The following is a 19378-nucleotide window of genomic DNA, read 5'->3' as shown; positions in this document are numbered from 1 at the left end:
TCATAATTTTGATAAAATGTTGGAAACTATTACAAAAACGCAACGTCAAGTCGGCGTAGAAAAAATATACATAGAAGCAATAAGGGGAAAACTGACGAAAAATTCTGCAAGAGTATATCGGAAACCTTTTATGACCAAATTTTACTGTCGATAGGTCACTTTCAGGGTCTAGCATAAAAAAAATTAAAGTATATTCATCCATTTTACAGTTGCAGAAAAATTTTGAGAATTTTTTAGATTTTGAAACAAGTAAAAGCGTACTAAGTTCGCCCCGGCCGAATCTTAAATGCCTTCCACCATGGATCGCATTTGTCAAGTTCTTTTCCTGGTATCTCTTTTTAGGCAAACAAAGGATAAAACATAACAAGTAAAAGCGTGCTAAGTTCGGCCGGGCCGAATCTTATATACCCTCCACCATGGATCGCATGTGTCGAGTTCTTTTCCCGGCATCTCTTTTTAGGCAAAAAATGATATAAGTAAAGATTTGCTCTGCCATTAGAGCGATATCAAGATATGGTCCGGTTTGGACAACAATTAAATTATATGTTGGAGACCTGTGTAAAATGTCAGCCAATTCGAATAAGAATTGCGCCCTTTGTGGCCTCAAGAAGCAAAATAGATAGATCGATTTATATGGGAGCTGTATCGGGCTATAGACCGATTCAAACCATAATAAACACGTACGTTAATGGTCATGAGAGAATCCGTCGTACAAAATTTCAGGCAAATGGGATAATAATTGCGACCTCTAGAGGCTCAAGAAGTCAAGATCCCAGATCGGTTTATATGGCAGCTATATCAGGTTATGAACAGACTTGTACCTTATTTAACATAGTTGTTGAAAGTAACAATAGAAAACGTCTTGCGAAATTTCAGCCAAATCGGATAGGAATTGCGGCCTCTAGAAGCTCAAGAAGTCAAGTCCCCAGATCTGTTTATATGACAGCTATATCAGGTTATGGACCGATTTGAACCATACTTGGCGCAGTTGTTGGATATCGTAGCAAAACACGTCGTGCAAAAATTCATTCAAATTGGTTAAGAATTCATAAGAATTGCGCTCTCTAGAGGCTCAAGAAGTCAAGACCCAAGATCGGTTTATATGGCAGCTATATCAGGTTACAGACCGATTTGAACCATATTTGGCACAGTTGTTGGATATCAACACGTCGTGCAAAATTTCATCCCAATCGGATAAGAATTGCGCACTCTAGAGCCTCAAGAAGTCAAGACCCAAGATCGGTTTATATGGCAGCTACATCAGGTTATAAACCGATTTAAACCATACTTGGCATAATTGTTGGATATCATAACAAAACACGTCGTGCAAAATTTCATCCCAATCGGATAAAAATTGCGCACTCTAAAGGCTCAAGAAGTCAAGACCCAAGATCGGTTTATATGGCAGCTATATCAGGTTATGGACCGATTTGAACCATACTTGGCATAATTGTTGGATATCATAACAAAACACGTCGTGCAAAATTTCATCCCAATCGGATAAGAAATGCGCACTCTAGAGGCTCAAGAAATCAAGACCCAAGATCGGTTTATATGGCAGCTATATCAAAACATGGACCCGATATGGCCCATTTACAATACCAACTGACCTACACTAATAAGAAGTATTTGTGCAAAATTTCAGGCGGCTAGCTATACTCCTTCGGAAGTTAGCGTGCTTTCAACAGCCAGACGGACGGACGGACGAACAGACGGACGGACAGACGGACGGACATGGCTAGATCAACATAAAATTTCACGACGATCAAGAATATATGTACTGTATGGGGTCTCAGACGAATATTTCGAGTAGTTACAATCAGAATGACGAAATTAGTATACCCCCATCTTATGGTGGAGGGTATAAAAATTGCTATGCTATTGGAGCTATATCAAGTAAGAGTCCGATTTGGACCATAATGGGATTGAATATTGGAGTACATAGTAGAAGTCATTATGTAAAATTTCAGTCAATTCGAGTAAGTATTGCCCCCTTTAGGGGCTCAAGAAGTGAAAAAGGGAGATCGGTTTATATGGGAGCTGTATCAGGGTTTAGACCGATTTAGACCATATTTGACACGTATGTTAAAGTCATGGGAGAAGCCGCTGATCAAAATTTCAGCCAAATCGGATAATAATTACGCGCTAAGAGGTCAAACTCACAGATTGGTTTATATGACAGCCTTATTAGGTTGTGTACCGATTTGAATCATACTTTGCACAGTTGTGGGAAATCATAACGAAACACGTCATGACAAATTTCAGTCAAATCGGATAAGAATTGCGACCTCTAGTGGCTTAAGAAGTCAAGATCCAAGATCAATTTATAGCTATATAAGGTTATGGACCGATTTGAACCATACTTAGCACAGTTGTTGAAAGTCATAACCAAACACGTCCTGCCAAATTTCATCCAAATTGGATTAGAATTGCAACCTCTAGAGGCTCCAGATTTCAACACGCCAGATCGGTTTTTATGACAGCTATATCAAGTTATTGACCGATTTGAGCCATACTTAGCACAGTTGTTGGGAATGAAAACAAAACACACCATGCAAAGTTTCAGCAAAAACGGATGAGAATTGCGTACTCTAGTGGCTCAAGAAATCAAGATCCAAGATCGGTTTATATGGCAGCTATACCAAAACATGTTCCGATATGGTGCATTTACAATTCCAACCGACCCACACTAATAAGTATTTGTCCAAAATTTCAAGCGGCTAGCCTTACTTCTTCGAAAGTTAGCGTGCTTTCGACAGACATATGGACGGACGTGGCTAGATCGACTTAAAATGTCATGTCGATCAAGAATATACTATATGGGGTCTGAGACGAATATTTCGGGGAGTTACAAACCCCCATCCTATAGTGGAGGGTATAAAAAATTGGGTCGGGGAAAAATCGGTTCAGATTTAAATATGGCATCCATATGGAACTTTCTTACGATAGGGCATTTTAATGGCGTAGTAGCCACAATTTTGTTCCAAACTTAACACAATTTAGCATGAGATTTTTTATTTGACGTCCCAATACGTGTGCGAAATCGGCTAAGATTTAGATATAGTTTCATCTGATATGGACTTCTATTGTAAATTAAAATTAAAATCTGACTAGATTTGAACATAACATAGGTGCTATGTGTATTAAATTTGTTTAGAATTATCATCTTGTCCTTTGAAACTATTTTCCCCTCTTTCATAATTCTGACAAGATTTTTTAAATGCCATGTCTTCCCCTACTGCCGCAAATACATTATCTCCTTCGACATTTATTTTTACAACATCCCAAAAATCCCAAAATTTATTATTATGTGATCCTTGTAGCCATAAGTATCCAATTATGCTGTACTTGACACTGGCCCATCAAGCCGCTCTCCAAAGCCCCTTTCAAAGTCAAATTTATATTATTAAATTTTCCCTTTAATTTATTTTCATGCTTTGATCATAGCCAGTTGCTGCTTCCATTCGAACACTGTTTTCTGTCTGAATGGTAAGTCTTTTTGTTACTCTTGCTCTCGCCTTGAAAGTTTCGTCCTTTATGTTTGGGTGATGCTACTCACAAAATATGCACATTAAGTGGCATTTATGCTTTAATTTAACGCTTTTTAATGTTATTTACAAGCATCACAACATTGGTCGTTTGCAAAACACAAAAAAAAAAAAAAAAAAAAGTGCTTGTACCTTACCAGCCTGGGGAAGTGAAAAGGCAAGAAGAATGAAATAACAAGTCTAAGTCTATAGCACATGGCGTGAGGATAATGTGAAGCAAAAACGGAAAAAGGAATAAAAAATCTACTTAAAAATGATCCACAAATAAAGGAAATCGCCACAAGACCAAATGCTTTAATAAGAAGGTAAAGCTAGGGAGATAGCTTTCAATTAAAAGAGAGGGTATAAAAATTTAAGGTAAGAAGAAAATATTTTGATGACTATTTGAGAAAGGTTTGTGAACAACGAAAAGGTCGAACGGACTTCGGAAACAAGGACAATACTGAGCAGTAGTAGGATGGCTTTCGGAGTTATTAGAGACACAAAGGACTAAGGGCGCATTTACGCAGACTAGTTGCAACAAGTTATGGCATGTGAAGCGTTCTCTTTGCCATAGCCCGACTTTCGCTGCTAACCGATACCGATATCGATAGTAAGGTATTAGAACGATATTAGACTTGAACTAACATTCTAGTTAACGGAAAATTGCATATTCTATCTTACTTTGCCTGCCCTATTTTCTATTTATTTTTAGGCCACCATAGCGCAGAGGTTAACATATCCGCCTATCACTCCGAACGCCTGGGTTCGAATCCTGGCGAGAACATCAGACAACAATGTTCTCTTCTACCGTTGACGATATTTATGAGGTACTATGCCATGCATAGAAACCATGTAAAAACTTCTTCCCAAAGATGTGTCGCACTGCAGCCCACCGTAGAGGTCCCTTATTAATGAGCTCAAACATGAATCGGACAGTACGGACAGTGACATGCACTCATTGTTCCTTAATGGAATGCTCATAGGCAAATTTGCATTTGCAATCTATTTTCATAGAAATATTCTTGATAATTTTATTTTCATTAAAATTTCTTCAAAGATACAGTTTCATAGAAAAATTGCATTAAAAGAAAAATTACTCCAAAATAGAAAATTCACAGGAAATTTTTTCGAAATTTTGTTTTGTTTGTTTGTTTGCCGGTCATGTGAGTTAATTTTGATAGCCACTATCGAAGGATGGGGGTATATTTTTATTGTCAATCCGTTTGCAACACTTCGAAATATCCATTTCCGACCCTATAAAGTATATACATGTCCGTTCATCTGTCTGTTGAAATCACGCTACCGTCTTAAAAAATAGAGATATTGAGCTGAAACTTTGCATAGATTCTTTTTTGTCCATAGGCAGGTTAAGTTCGAAGATGGGCTATATCGGACTATATCTTGATATAGCTCCCATATAGACCGAACTGCCGATGAAAGGTCTTAGGCCCATAAAAGCTGAAGTTTGGGACAGTGAGTTGTTTTAGGCCACTCGACCTTCTTTTTCAATTTTGCCCCCATCGGTCCGGATTTGGATATATATGGATATATAGTTGCCATATAGACCGATCTCTCGATTCAAGGTCTTGAACCCATAAAAGCTGCATTTATTATCCGATTTTGCTGAAATTTGGGACAGTGAGTAACGTTATGTCACTCAAGATTCTTCTTCAATTTGGATATAGAATTGCATATAGCTGTCATATGGACCTTTTGATTTAAGATTTTGGGCCTATAAAAAGCGCATTTATTGTCCGATGCCACCGATATTTAGGACAGTAGGTTGCATTAAGCCCTCGACACTCTCGGTCCAGATTTGGATATAGCTGCCATGTAGACGATCACTCGATTCAAGGTTTTGGGCCCATAAAATTCCCATTTATTGTCCGATTTCGCTGAAATTTGGGGCAGTGACTTTTGTTAGCATTTTCGACATTCGTGTTGTGTATGATTCACATCGGTCTATATCTGGATATAGCTGCTAAGAAGACCAAAATTTGTTCTACAAAATTGAAAAATGACTTGTAAATATAAGACCACTCAATATCCTTGTTGAATTTGGTCCAAATCGGACCATATTTTAATATAGCTGCTATGGGTTCATAAATTTTGCATTTTTTAACGGATTATGGCGAAAGGTGTAATACATATATACCCAAGGTGGTGAGTATCCAAAGTTCGGCCCGGTCAAACTTTAGGCCTTCTTGTACCCACCACCATAGAATGGGGGTACACTAATCTAGTCGTTCCGTTTGTAACACCTCGAAATATTGATCTAAGAACCCATAAAGAATATTTATACTTGATCGGCTCGACATTCTGAGTCGATCTAGCAATGTTCGTCCGTCTCTTCTGTTATGACTTCCAACAACAGTGCTTAGTACGGTCCAAATCGGTCTATAAAGCTCCTATATAAACCTAGAAAAGCTCCTATATAACACCTGTTGATCGATTATTCTTGTTGGGTTCCTAGAAGCTTTAATTTTTGTTGGTTTGACAGAAGCTTGGTATGTATGAATAAAACTATGCTCTTCAACTAAATTTAGTTGGTATAAATTTTTAGCATTTGGTGGTGGGTTCCAAAGAATCGGCCCGACCGAACTCAGAACGCATTTACTTGTTTCTTTTAAGAAAAAATTCTTCAAAATGTAATTTTTATTAAAAATTTCATACAAAGTTTATTTAACTGTACGCAGAGGTTAACATGTCCGTCTATGACGCTGAACGCCTGGGTTCGAATTCTGGCAGCAACATCAGAACATTTTTAGCGGTGGTTATCCCCTCCTAATGCTGGCGACATTTGTGAGGTACTTTGCCATGTGAAAACATCTCCCCAAAAAAGGTGTCGCTCTGCGGTACGCCATTCGGACTCGGCTATGGAAAGGGGGTTATCATTGAACTTAAAATTGATTTGGACAGCACTCATTGATTTGTGAGAAGTTTGCCCCAGTTCCTTAATGGAATGTTCATGGGCAAATTTTGTAATTTGCAAAATTTCCATACTTCATCCTTTTAAAAACAGCTTCCATCTGCCGATGCTCCTACTGTTGCGTTAGCCCATCAAGTGAAATTGGAGAGGCCACCAGCAGCAGTCAACCGCATGTAACACCAGGGAGTCATTAGTATGGCTTCAGCTGTTGCAAATGCTATAATTCTAACTGCCATGATTGTTTAAGTAGGTGTGTGTAAGTGCGCGTGTTTTTGGGCCACAGAAGATATCTTATTCCAAAGGTATACTACAGGACATGGCCACGTAAAAGACAAGACATCACTGCAAAGTCATCTGCCTGAGAGTAAAAAAAGGGAAAACAAGTAAAAGCGTGCTAAGTTCGGCCGGGCCGAATCTTATATACCCTCCACCATGGACCACATTTGTCGAGTTCTTTTCCCGGCATCTCTTCTTAGGCAAAAAATGATATAAGGAAAGAGTTGCTCTGCTATTAAAACGATATCAAGATATGGTCCGGTTCGGACCTCAATTAAATTATATGTTGGAGACCTGTGTAAAATTTCAGCCAATTCGTATAAGAATTGCGCCCATTGGGGCTCACGAAGTAAAATAGAGAGAACGATTTATGTGGGATCTGTATAGTTCTATAGACCGATTCAGACCATAATAAACGCATTTGTTGATGGTCATGAGAGGATCCGTCGTACAAAATTTCAGGCATATCGGATAATAATTGCGACCTCTAGGGCTCAAGAAGTCAAGATCCCAGATCGGTTTATATGGCAGCTATATCAGGTTATGAACCGATTTGAACCTTATTTGACACAGTTGTTGAAAGTAAAAATAAAATACGTCATGCAAAATTTCAGCCAAATCCGATAGGAATTGCGCCCTCTAAAAGCTCAAGAAGTCAAATCCTCAGATCTGTTTATATGACAGCTATATTAGGTTATGGACCGATTTCAACCATACTTGGCACAGTTGTTGGATATCATAACAAAACACGTCGTGCGAAATTCCATTCCATTCGGATAAGAATTGCGCCCTCTAGAGGCTCAAGAAGTCAAGACACAAGATCGGTTTATATGGCAGCTATATCAGGTTATGAGCCGATTTAAACCATACTTGGCACAGTTGTTGGGTATTATAACGAAACACGTCGTGCGAAATTCCATTCCATTCGGATAAGAATTGCGCCCTCTAGAGGCTCAAGAAGTCAAGACCCAAGATCGGTTTATATGGCAGCTATATCAGGTTATTGACCGATTTGAACCATACTTGGCACAGTTATTGGATATCATAACAAAACACGTCGTGCAAAATTTTATTCCAATCAGAGGCTCAAGAAGTCAAGACCTAAGATCGGTTATATGGCAGCTATATCAAAACATGGACCGATATGGCCCATTTACAATACCAACCGACCTACACTAATAAGAAGTATTTGTGCAAAATTTTAAGCGGCTAGCTGTACTGCTTCGGAAGTTAGCGTGCTTTCGACAGACAGACGGACGGACGGACGGACAGACGGACGGACATGGCTAGATCGACATAAAATGTCACGACGATCAAGAATATATATACTTTATGGGGTCTCAGACGAATATTTCGAGTAGTTACAAACAGAATGACGAAATTAGTATACCCCCCATCTTATGGTGGAGGGTATAAAAATAAACAACAGCATACAGTTGCAATAGAAAAATCGCTGTCTTTCCGTGCTGGAGACCGGACTTGCGGAAATGACAGGAAACGGAAGTGAGAGTTAGTTGCTTGAATAACTTAAAGCTCTGCTGCAAGTCACAATACCTCTCAAAGCAGCATGCTGCTTAATTTCTGTGCAATGAAATGGTGGGAAATGAAAGGTAATTTCAGGGATTTCACTTGGCTTTTTATTATAATTTAATAGTTGGCGTGTCAAAGACAACCTCATGGCTTCGGTATAGCATTTCCAATTTTTTTTTTTACCCACCACCGAAGGATGGGGGTATATTCATTTTGTCATTCCGTTTGCAACACATCGAAATATCCATTTCCGACCCTATAAAGTATATATATTCTTGATCAGCGTGAAAATCTAAGACGATCTAGACATGTCCGTCCGTCTGTCCGTCTGTCTGTTGAAATCACGCTACAGCCTTTAAAAATAGAGATATTGAGCTGAAATTTTGCACAGATTCTTTTTTTGTCCATAAGCAGGTTAAGTTCGAAGATGGGCTATATCGGACTATATCTTGATATAGCCCCCATATAGACCGATCCGCCGATTTAGGGTCTTAGGCCCATAAAAGCCACATTTATTATCCGATTTTGCTGAAAATTTGGACAGTGAGTTGTGTTAGGCCTTTCGACTTCCTCTGTTAATTTGGCCCAGATCGGTTCAGATTTGGATATAGCTGCCATATAGACCGATCCTCCGATTTAGGGTCTAAGGCCCATAAAAGCCACATTTATTATTCGATTTTGCTGAAATTTTGGGCAGTGAGTTGTGTTAGGCCTCTCGACTTCCTCTGTTAATTTGGCCCAGATCGGTTCAGATTTGGATATAGCTGCCATATAGACCGATCCTCCGGTTTAGGGTCTTAGGCCCACAAAAGCCACATTTATTATCCGATTTTGATGAAATTCGGGACAATGAATTGTGTAAGGCCCATCGACATCCTACGTTAAGCCACATTTATTGTCCGATTTTGCTGAAATTTTGGACAGTGAGTTGTGTTAGGCCCTTCGACATCTTTCTTCAATTTGATCCAGATCGGTTCAGATTTGAACATAGCTGCCATATAGACCGATTTCTTGACTTATGGTTTTGGGCCCATAAAATGCTCATTTATTGTCCGATGTCGCCGAAATTTAGGACAGTGAGTTAAGTTAAGCCCCTTGACATACTTCTGCAATATCGCACAGATCGGTCCAGAGTTGGATATAGCTGCCATATAGACCGATATCTAGATTTTAGGTTTTGGGGCCATAAAAGACGCATTTATTGTCTGATGTCGCTGAAATTTGAGACAGTGAGTTTGGTTAGGCTCTTCGACGTCCTTCTTCAATTTGGCCCAGATCGGTTCAGATTTCAATATAGCTGTCATATAGACCGATCTCTCGATCTAAGGTTTTGGGCCCATTAAAGCCACATTTATTGTCCGAATTCGGCGAAATTTGGGAAAGTGAATTGTATTAGGCCCTTCGATATCCCTCTTCAATTTCGCCTAGATGGGTTCAGATTTGGATATAGCTACCATGTAGACCGATATCTCGATTTAAAGTCTTGGCCCCACAAAAGGCGCATTTATAATCCGATTTCACTGTAATTTGACACAGTGACTTATGTTAGGCTTTTCGACATCCGTGTCGTATATGGTTCAGATCGGTTTATTTTTAGATATTGTTAGTGTACTTATTAGTATTTGGTCCAAATCGGAACATAATTTGATATAACTGATATGGGACATAAGGTATGAAATTTTCACCGAAATTTGATAAAAGGAGGTTTACATATATACCCAAGGTGGTGGGTATCCAAAGTTCGGCCCGGCTGAACTTAACGCCTTTTTACTTGTTTTCGTCTTCGAATTTTGCTTGCCTATTTCTGTTTGCTGTATCACCTTAAATATAATAAAGTCATAAGTATGAAGTTTGGTCTTCCTTTTTTTTCGTGTTTCCTTTTCATTCCTTTCGCAAAAATAATTGCTTAAGTAGTGGTCCTTATTATTGTGTTGGCTGAATTGGAGATATATCCTTGGGGCTCCTTTGTTGCAAGACGCTTTTTTTTTGCTCTTGGAGAAGATGCTTCTTCCGGCAAAAATCTGTTGATTACATTTTGATGGCTCGACGTTTGTTATGACAGCTTCGAAGAGTGGGTGGTTGGTTGGTGAGAGAAAAATGTATAATTGCTTTTGAGGAAAAGGCAAAAATCTTATAATTTTTTTAATAATTATTAGCGTTTGTAATCTTTACCGCATTAAACTTTGTAAAAACTATTAAAATTAGTTTGGAAAAAAATCGTCTATACTATATAACAATCAGTAAGGAAAGCAAAAGTCAGGCGGTGCCGACTGCATAATACCCTAAACCTACCCAATAAGTACAATGTGGGAACTAAAGGATGATTTTGTAAGAGCTATAGGAAAGTTAAAAAAAAAAAAACAAGAAAAAAAGCGTTAAGTTCGGCCGGGCCGAACTTTGGATACCCACCACCTCGGGTATATATGTAAACCACCTTTCATCAAATGTCCCATCTTATGTCCCATAGAAGTTTTATCGAAATATGATCTGATTTGAACCAAATACAAATAAGTAAAGTAATTTTTCAATTATGTATAAAAAAAATATTGGTCTTTTAGTAGCTATATCTAATAATTAACCGATCTGAACCATATACAACATGGGTGTCGAAAAGCCCAACATAAGTCAATGTGTCAAAATTTCAGTTAAATCGGATCATAAGTCTTTTTTGGGGCCAAGACTTTAAATCAAGATTTTGGTCTATATGGCAGCTATATGCAAATCTTGATCAATCTAGACCAAATTGCAGAAATATGTGAAGGGGCTTAACCTAACTCTCTGTCCCAAATTTTTGCAACATCGAACAATAAATGCGCCTTTTATGGGCCCAAAACATTAAATCGAGAGATCGGTCTATATGGCAGCTATATCCAAATCTTGACCGGTGTCATAATGAAGATGTATGTCAAAGGGCATAACTCACTGTCCCAAATTTATGGGCCTAAGAATCTTAATCGGCGGATCAGTCAATATGGCAGCTATATCTAAATCTGGACCGATCTGGACCAAATTGACGGAGGATGTCGAAGGGCCTAACACAACTCACTGTCCCAAGTTTCAGCAAAATCGGATCGGTGGATCGGTCTATATGGGGGCTATATCAAGATATAGTCCGATATAGCCCATCTTCGAACTTAATCTGCTTATGGACAATGAAAAGAATCTGTGGAAAGTTTCAGCTCAATATCTCTATTTTTATACCCTCCACCATAAGATGGGGTGTATACTAATTTCGTCATTCTGATTGTAACTACTCGAAATATTCGTCTGAGACCCCATAAAGTATATATATTCTTGATCGTCGCGAAATTTTATGTCGATCTAGCCATGTCCGTCCGTCTGTCCGTCCGTCCGTCTGTCTGTCGAAAGCACGCTAACTTCCGAAGGAGTAAAGCTAGTCGCTTGAAATTTTGCACAAATACTTGTTATTATTGTAGGTCGGTTGGTATTGTAAATGGGCCATATCGGTCCATCTTTTGATATAGCTGCCATATAAACCGATCTTGGGTCTTCAATTCTTGAGCCTCTAGAGTGCGCAATTCTTATCCGATTGGGATGAAATTTCGCATGACATGTTTTGTTATGGTATCCAATAACTGTGCCAAGTATGGTTCAAATCGGTCCATAACCTGATATAGCTGCCATTTAAACCGATCTGGGATCTTGACTTCTTGAGCCTCTAGAGGTCGCAATTCTTATCCGATTGGGATGAAATTTCGCACGACATGTTTTGTTATGATATCCAATAACTGTGCTAAGTATGGTTCAAATCGGTCCGTAACCTGATATAGCTGTCATATAAACCGATCTGGGGTCTTGACTTCTTGAGCCTCTAGAGTGCGCAATTCTTATCCGATTGGAATGAAATTTTGCACGACGTGTTTTGTTACAATATCCAACAACTGTGCCAAGTATGGTTCAAATCGGTCCATAACCTTATATAGCTGTCATATAAACCGATCTTGGGTTTTGACTTCTTGAGCCTCTAGAGGGCGCAATTCTTATCCAATTTGAATGAATTTTGGCACGTAGTATTTTGTTATGATATCCAACAACTGTGCCAAATATCGTTTAAATCGGTTCATAACCTGATATAGCTGTCATATAAACCGATCTGGGATCTTGACTTCTGATCAAGAATTTGTATACTTTATAGGGTCGGAAATGGATATTTCGATATGTTGCAAACGGAATGACAAAATGAATATACCCCCATCCTTCGGTGGTAGGTATAAAAACACATAAACTTCAGAAAAATGCATGAAATCTTTATCTGTATCGATAGTACAGTCCACATAATGTAATGTTTGAAGATTATTTCATGCAAACGTTTACCGTAACTGCGCCTTAAATGGTCCATCCGCTTAGTCCAATTTAGGCATAGTCATTCCAACATTTCGACCGGTATCTCACGAATAAATGCTTCGATGTTGTCTTCCAATGCGTCAAATGAAGCGGGTTTGTCTGTATAGACATGAGCTTTAACATAACCCCACAAAAATAGCCTAAAGCCGTTAAATCGCACGATCTAGGCTGCCAATTGACCGGTTCCGAACGTGAAATAAAATGGTCAACGAACTCGCCTCTCAATAGGTCCATTGTTATGCGTGCTGTGAGGCATGTGGAACCGTCTTGTTGAAACCATATGTCATGCAAGTCAAGCTCTTGCATTTTTTTATACCCTCCACCATAAGATAGGGGGTTTACTAATTTCGTCATTCTGTTTGTAACTACTCGAAAAATTTGTCTGAGACCCCATAAAGTATATATATTCTTGATCGTCGCGACATTTTATGTCGATCTAGCCATGTCCGTCCGTCTGTCTGTCGAAAGCACGCTAACTTCCGAAGGAGTAAAGCTAGCCGCTTGAAATTTTGCACAAATACTTCCTATTAGTGTAGGTCGATTGGTGTTGTAAATGGGCCATATCGGTCCATGTTTTGATATAGCTGCCATATAAACCGATCGTGGGTCTTGAATTCTTGAACCTCTAGAAGGCGCAAATTCTATCCGATTGGGATGAAATTTTGCACGACGTATTTTGTTATGATATCCAACAATTGTGCCAAGTATGGTTTAAATCGGTCCATAACCTGATATAGCTGCCATATAAACCGATCTTGGGTCTTGACTTCTTGAGCCTCTAGAGTGCGCAATTCTTATCCAATTGGAATGAAATTTTGCACGACGTGTTTTGTTACGATATCCAACAACTGTGCCAAGTACGGTTTAAATCGTTTCATAACCTGATATAGCTGCCATATAAACCGATCTTGGGTTTTGACTTCTTGAGCCTCTAGAGTGCGCAATTCTTATCCGATTTGAGTGAAATTTAGCACGACGTATTTTGGTATGATATCCAACAATTGTGCTAAGTATGGTTCAAATCGGTCTATAACCTGATATAGCTGCGTTATAAACCTAACTTGGGTCTTGACTTCTTGAACCTCTAGAAGGCGCAAATCTTATCCGATTGGAATGAAATTTTGCACGACGTATTTTGTTATGATATCCAACAATTGTGCCAAGTATGGTTCAAATCGGTACATAACCTGATATAGCTGCCATATAAACCGATCTTGGGTCTTGACTTCTTGAGCCTCTAGAGTGCGCAAATCTTATCCGATTGGAATGAAATTTTGCACGACGTGTTTTGTTACGATATCCAACAACTGTGCCAAGTATGGTTTAAATCGGTTTATAACCTGATATAGCTGCCATATAAACCTAACTTGGGTCTTGACTTCTTGAACCTCTAGAAGGCGCAAATCTTATCCGATTGGAATGAAATTTTGCACGACGTATTTTGTTATGATATCCAACAATTTTGCAAAGTATGGTTCAAATCGGTTCATAATCTGGTATAGCTGTCACATAAACCGATCTAAGGTCTTAACTTCTTGAGCTTCTAGAGGGCGCAATTATTGTCCGATTTAACTGAAATTTTGCACGTAGTGTTTTGGTACTATTTTCAACAACTGTGCTAAGTATAATTCAAATCGGTTCATAATCTGGTATAGCTGTCATATAAACCGATCTTGGATCTTGACTTCTTGAGCCAATTGAGGGCGCAATTCTCATCCGATTTGGCTGAAATTTTGCATGAGGTGTTTTGTTATGACTTCCAATAACTGTTCTAAGTATGGCGTAAATCAATATAGAACCTGATATAGCTGCCATATAAACCGATCTGGGATCTTGACTTCTTGAACCTCTAGAGGGCGCAATTCTCATCTGATTTGGCTGAAATTTTGTACAAGGGTTTCTCTGATGACCTTCAACATACGTGTCTAGTATGGTCTGAATCGATCAATAGCTTGATACAGCTCTTATATAAACCTATTTCCCGTTTTTGCTTCTTGATCCCCTACAAGGCGCAATTCTTATCCGAATGAAATGAAATATTACACAGTGACTTCTACAATGTCAATCAGCATTCATTTATTGTCCGAATCGGACTATAACTTGATATAGCTCCAATAGGATAACAGTTCTTATTCAATATTCTTTGTTTGTCTAAAAAGGGATACCGCGCATAGAACTCGACAAATGCGATCAATGGTGGAGGGTATATAAGATTCGGCCCGGCCGAACTTAGCACGCTCTAACTTGTTTTTTATTTTTTCTTTTATCTTATATACAATATAAGAATCAATTTGTGTTTTTGGTTTTTAGGTTTGTTTGTATGTTTCTTATAGACTCAGAAACGGCTGATCCGATTTCACAGATGGTGCATAATGATCCTGTGGTGAAAATAGGGTACTATATTTTTTGATATCTGAAGGGGGCCTCCCCCTTAATCTAATTTTCAGAAACGCCAGATTTCGGAGATAAGTGGTGCGATTTAAGCGAAATTGTGTGCTCTCATATAATACCCTAAAAATACAAATTTGGTATCCAAATTTCGGATGGGGTACCTAAGGTGGCTGCCCCATCCTAAAACCTAGCAAACATATATTTTAACCAATCACGACAATATGGGACTCAAATGAAAGGTATTTAGAATAAGAAAACGTATCTGATATCCAATAGTCGGACCAAGTGTTATGGGGACTAATCCAACCCCCAAAACACCCCTAAATCGGGCATATTTACCGACCATGGCAATATGGGACTCAAATGAAAGGTATTTGCGAGTAGAATACGAATCGGATATCCAAATGTGGGACCACGTTTCTGGGGGTCCACCCCTTTCCCAAACAGGACTTCTTTACTGACCATGGGAATATGGGGCTTAAATAAAAGGTATTTGAGTGTAGAATTAGAATTTCATATCCAAATATGGGACAAAGTGTTTGGGGGCCGCCTCTCCCCAAAAACCTCCCCCAAAGGGGACAAATTTACGACCATAGCAATATGGGGCTCAAATGAAAGGTATTTGGGAGTAAAGCTTGAATTTGATATCAATATTCGGAAAAATTGTCTTTGGGCCACCCCACCCCACAACACCACCCAAATAGGAAGTATTTTCTGACTATTGCAAGATGAGGCTCAAATAAGAGGGTTTTTAAAGTGGAACACGATTCCGATATATATTTTCAAGGCCAACTCACTGAGTGGCCGCCCAGTGACCGGACATATATGCTGACTTTTGCAATAAGGAGTTTAAATGAGATTAAAAACGAATTTGATATCCAATTTTGAGGCCAATGGCAATATGGGTTTCAAATAAATGATATATAGATTTATGAGAACAGAGCACGTTGCTGATATATTTTCCGGGCTTAGTATTTGGGGGACCACCCCAATCCCCAAAACACCCCTAAATCGGGCATATTTACCGACCATGTCAATGTGGTGGTTAAGTGAAAGGTATTGGGGGGTAGAGCAAGAATTGATACCCATATTCGGGACCAATTTTCTGGGGGTCTACCCCTTTCCTAAAATACCCCACAAACAGCTATTTTTAGTGGCCATAGCAATATGGGGCTCAAATAAAGGTATTTAGGAGTAGAATACGAATTTGATATCCAAATGTAGGACCATGTATTTAGGGCATCACCCCTTCCCCAAAACACCCCCAAAGGAACAAAATTTTTCTAATATGTCAATATGTGGCTCAAATGAAAGATATTTGAGACTAGAAAATGAATTTGATAACCTATTTTGGGCCATGTGTTTGGAGGATGCCTCATCCTGTAAACTCCTCTTAAGCCAATGGTAATATGGGGTTTAAATAAATGGCATTTGAGAGATGAGCACGATGCTGATATTTTTCAGGGTCATGTATCTGGGGGACCACCTCTCCCCCGAAAACACCACTAAATCAGACATCATGAGAATATCGAGCTGAAATTAAATATTTTAAGAATGGAGTACATCTTACATCCAAACTTAAATTCGGAGACCAATAAAGATCATGTGGGATTCAGATAAAGGCACTTATATTGCTAAACTGTTAGTCAAGTTTGCATGGTATTTCACTAAAAGCTCTTTAATTGTCCAAAATAAATATTCCAAGGAAACTTTTGTTCCATATAAAGTAAAAGAAAGCGCATCGGAGCGGGCCCGGGTCAGCTAGTTTTCATATAATATATATACATTAATTTTATTATGCCTCAGCGCCTAAAAGGTTTTATAGAGACAAGCTGCCAAAAAACAAATAACGTCTCCAATTTATATATAAACATTTACAATATATAAACATTTAAAGCATGAACATTCTGTAATGCAATGACTAAATTGCTTGATTGTCTTGTGATTCGATGTGTGATATTACAAGTAAAAGCGTGCTAAGTTCGGCCGGGCCGAATCTTATATACCCTCCACCATGGATCGCATTTGTCGAGTTCTTTTCCCGGCATCTCTTCTTAGGCAAAAAAGGATATAAGAAAAGAGTTGCTCTGCTATTAAAACGATATCAAGATATGGTCCGGTTCGGACCACAATTAAATTATATGTTGGAGACCTGTGTAAAATTTCAGCCAATTCGTATAAGAATTGCGCCCATTGGGGCTCACGAACTAAAATAGAGAGAACGATTTATATGGGATCTGTATCGGGCTATAGACCGATTCAGACCATAATAAACACGTTTGTTGATGGTCATGAGAGGATCCATCGTACAAAATTTCAGGCATATCGGATAATAATTGCGACCTCTAGGGGTCAAGAAGTCAAGATCCCAAATCGGTTTATATGGCAGCTATATCAGGTTATGAACCGATTTGAACCTTATTTGACACAGTTGTTGAAAGTAAAAATAAAATACGTCATGCAAAATTTCAGGCAAATCGGATAGGAATTGCGCCCTCTAGAAGCTCAAGAAGTCAAATCCCCAGATCTGTTTATATGACAGCTATATCAGGTTTTAGACCGATTTCAACCATACTTGGCACAGTTGTTGGGTATCATAACAAAACACGTCGTGCGAAATTCCATTCCAATCGGATAAGAATTGCGCCCTCTAGAGGGTCAAGAAGTCAAGACCCAAGATCGGTTTATATGGCAGCTACATCAGGTTATGGACCGATTTGAACTATACATGGCACAGTTGTTGGATATAACAACGAAACACGTCGTGCAAAATTTCATTTCAATCGGATAAGAATTGCCCATTCTAGAGGCTCAAGAAGTCAAGACCCAAGATCGGTTTATATGGCAGCTATATCAGGTTATGGACCGATTTGAACCATACTTGGCACAGTTGTTGGATATAATAACAAAACACGTCGTGCAAAATTTCATTCTGATCGGATAAGAATTGCGCACGCTAGAGGCTCAAGAAGTCAAGACCCAAGATCGGTTTATATGGCAGCTATATAAGGTTATGGACCGATTTGAACTATACTTGGCACAGTTGTTGGATATCATAACAAAACACGTCGTGCAAAATTTCATTCCAATCGGATAAGAATTGCGCACTCTAGAGGCTCAAGAAGTCAAGACCCAAGATCGGTTTATATGGCAGCTATATCAAAACATGGACCGATATGGCCCATTTACAATACCAACCGACCTACACTAATAAGAAGTATTTGTGCAAAATTTTAAGCGGCTAGCTTTACTCCTTCGGAAGTTAGCGTGCTTTCGACAGACAGACGGACGGACGGACGGACGGACGGACGGACGGACGGACGGACAGACGGACGGACGGACGGACGGACGGACGGACGGACGGACGGACAGACGGACGGACATGGCTAGATCGACATAAAATTTCACGACGATCAAGAATATATATACTTTATGGGGTCTCAGACGAATATTTCGAGTAGTTACAAACAGAATGACGAAATTAGTATACCCCCCATCTTATGGTGGAGGGTATAAAAAAGGTCAGAAGTACAATATCATCGCGGTAGGTTAAAAACAATTTTCAATGCTGTATTTTGAGCCGATTGTAAAGATCTAAGGGCCGTTGCATCTTTTGCTGCATATATCATCGGCAAATAAGTTAAATACGAGTGAACTAGGGACTGATAAATCATCATTTTTAAATCAGAGCTGAGCTTTTTCTTGAATTTATATAAAACTCCTATACCAGATGCAATACTAGACTTTAATTTAAAAATGTGTTCCTCCCACAATAAGTTCTGGCTCAAATGCATTTCAAGATATTTCACTCCCGCTGGCTCAGTAATATGATGGCCATCTATATATACAGTAATAACTTCATCATTCTTTGAAGCATGAGGTTTAAATCGCACAAGCCTAGTTTTATTCGAGTTCAATAAGAGTTTATTGAGCTTTAAGTATTCACAGAGAATAGATGCTTCATACTCTATTTGAGTTTGCAATACCCTTGTGTAATAGTATTGGGTTGCCCAAAAAGTAATTGCGGATTTTTTAAAAGACAGTAAATGCATTTTTAATAAACCTTAGAATGAACTTTAATCAAATATACTTTTTTTACACTTTTTTTCTAAAGCAAGCTAAAAGTACCTGCTGATAACTGACAGAAGAAAGAATGCAATTACAGAGTCACAAGCTGTGAACAAATTTGTCAACACCGACTATATGAAAAATCTGCAATTACTTTTTGGGCAACCCAATAATTGTATATGAGACAAATGTCATCTGTTAATAAAAACAAGTAAAAGCGTGCTAAGTTCGGCCGGGCCGAATCTTACATACCCTCCACCATAGATCGCATTTGTCGAGTTCTTTTCCC

This window comes from Stomoxys calcitrans, chromosome 1, assembly GCF_963082655.1.
Source record: "Stomoxys calcitrans chromosome 1, idStoCalc2.1, whole genome shotgun sequence".
Taxonomy (NCBI): Eukaryota; Metazoa; Arthropoda; class Insecta; order Diptera; family Muscidae; genus Stomoxys; species Stomoxys calcitrans.
This window is presented reverse-complemented; position numbering follows the sequence as displayed.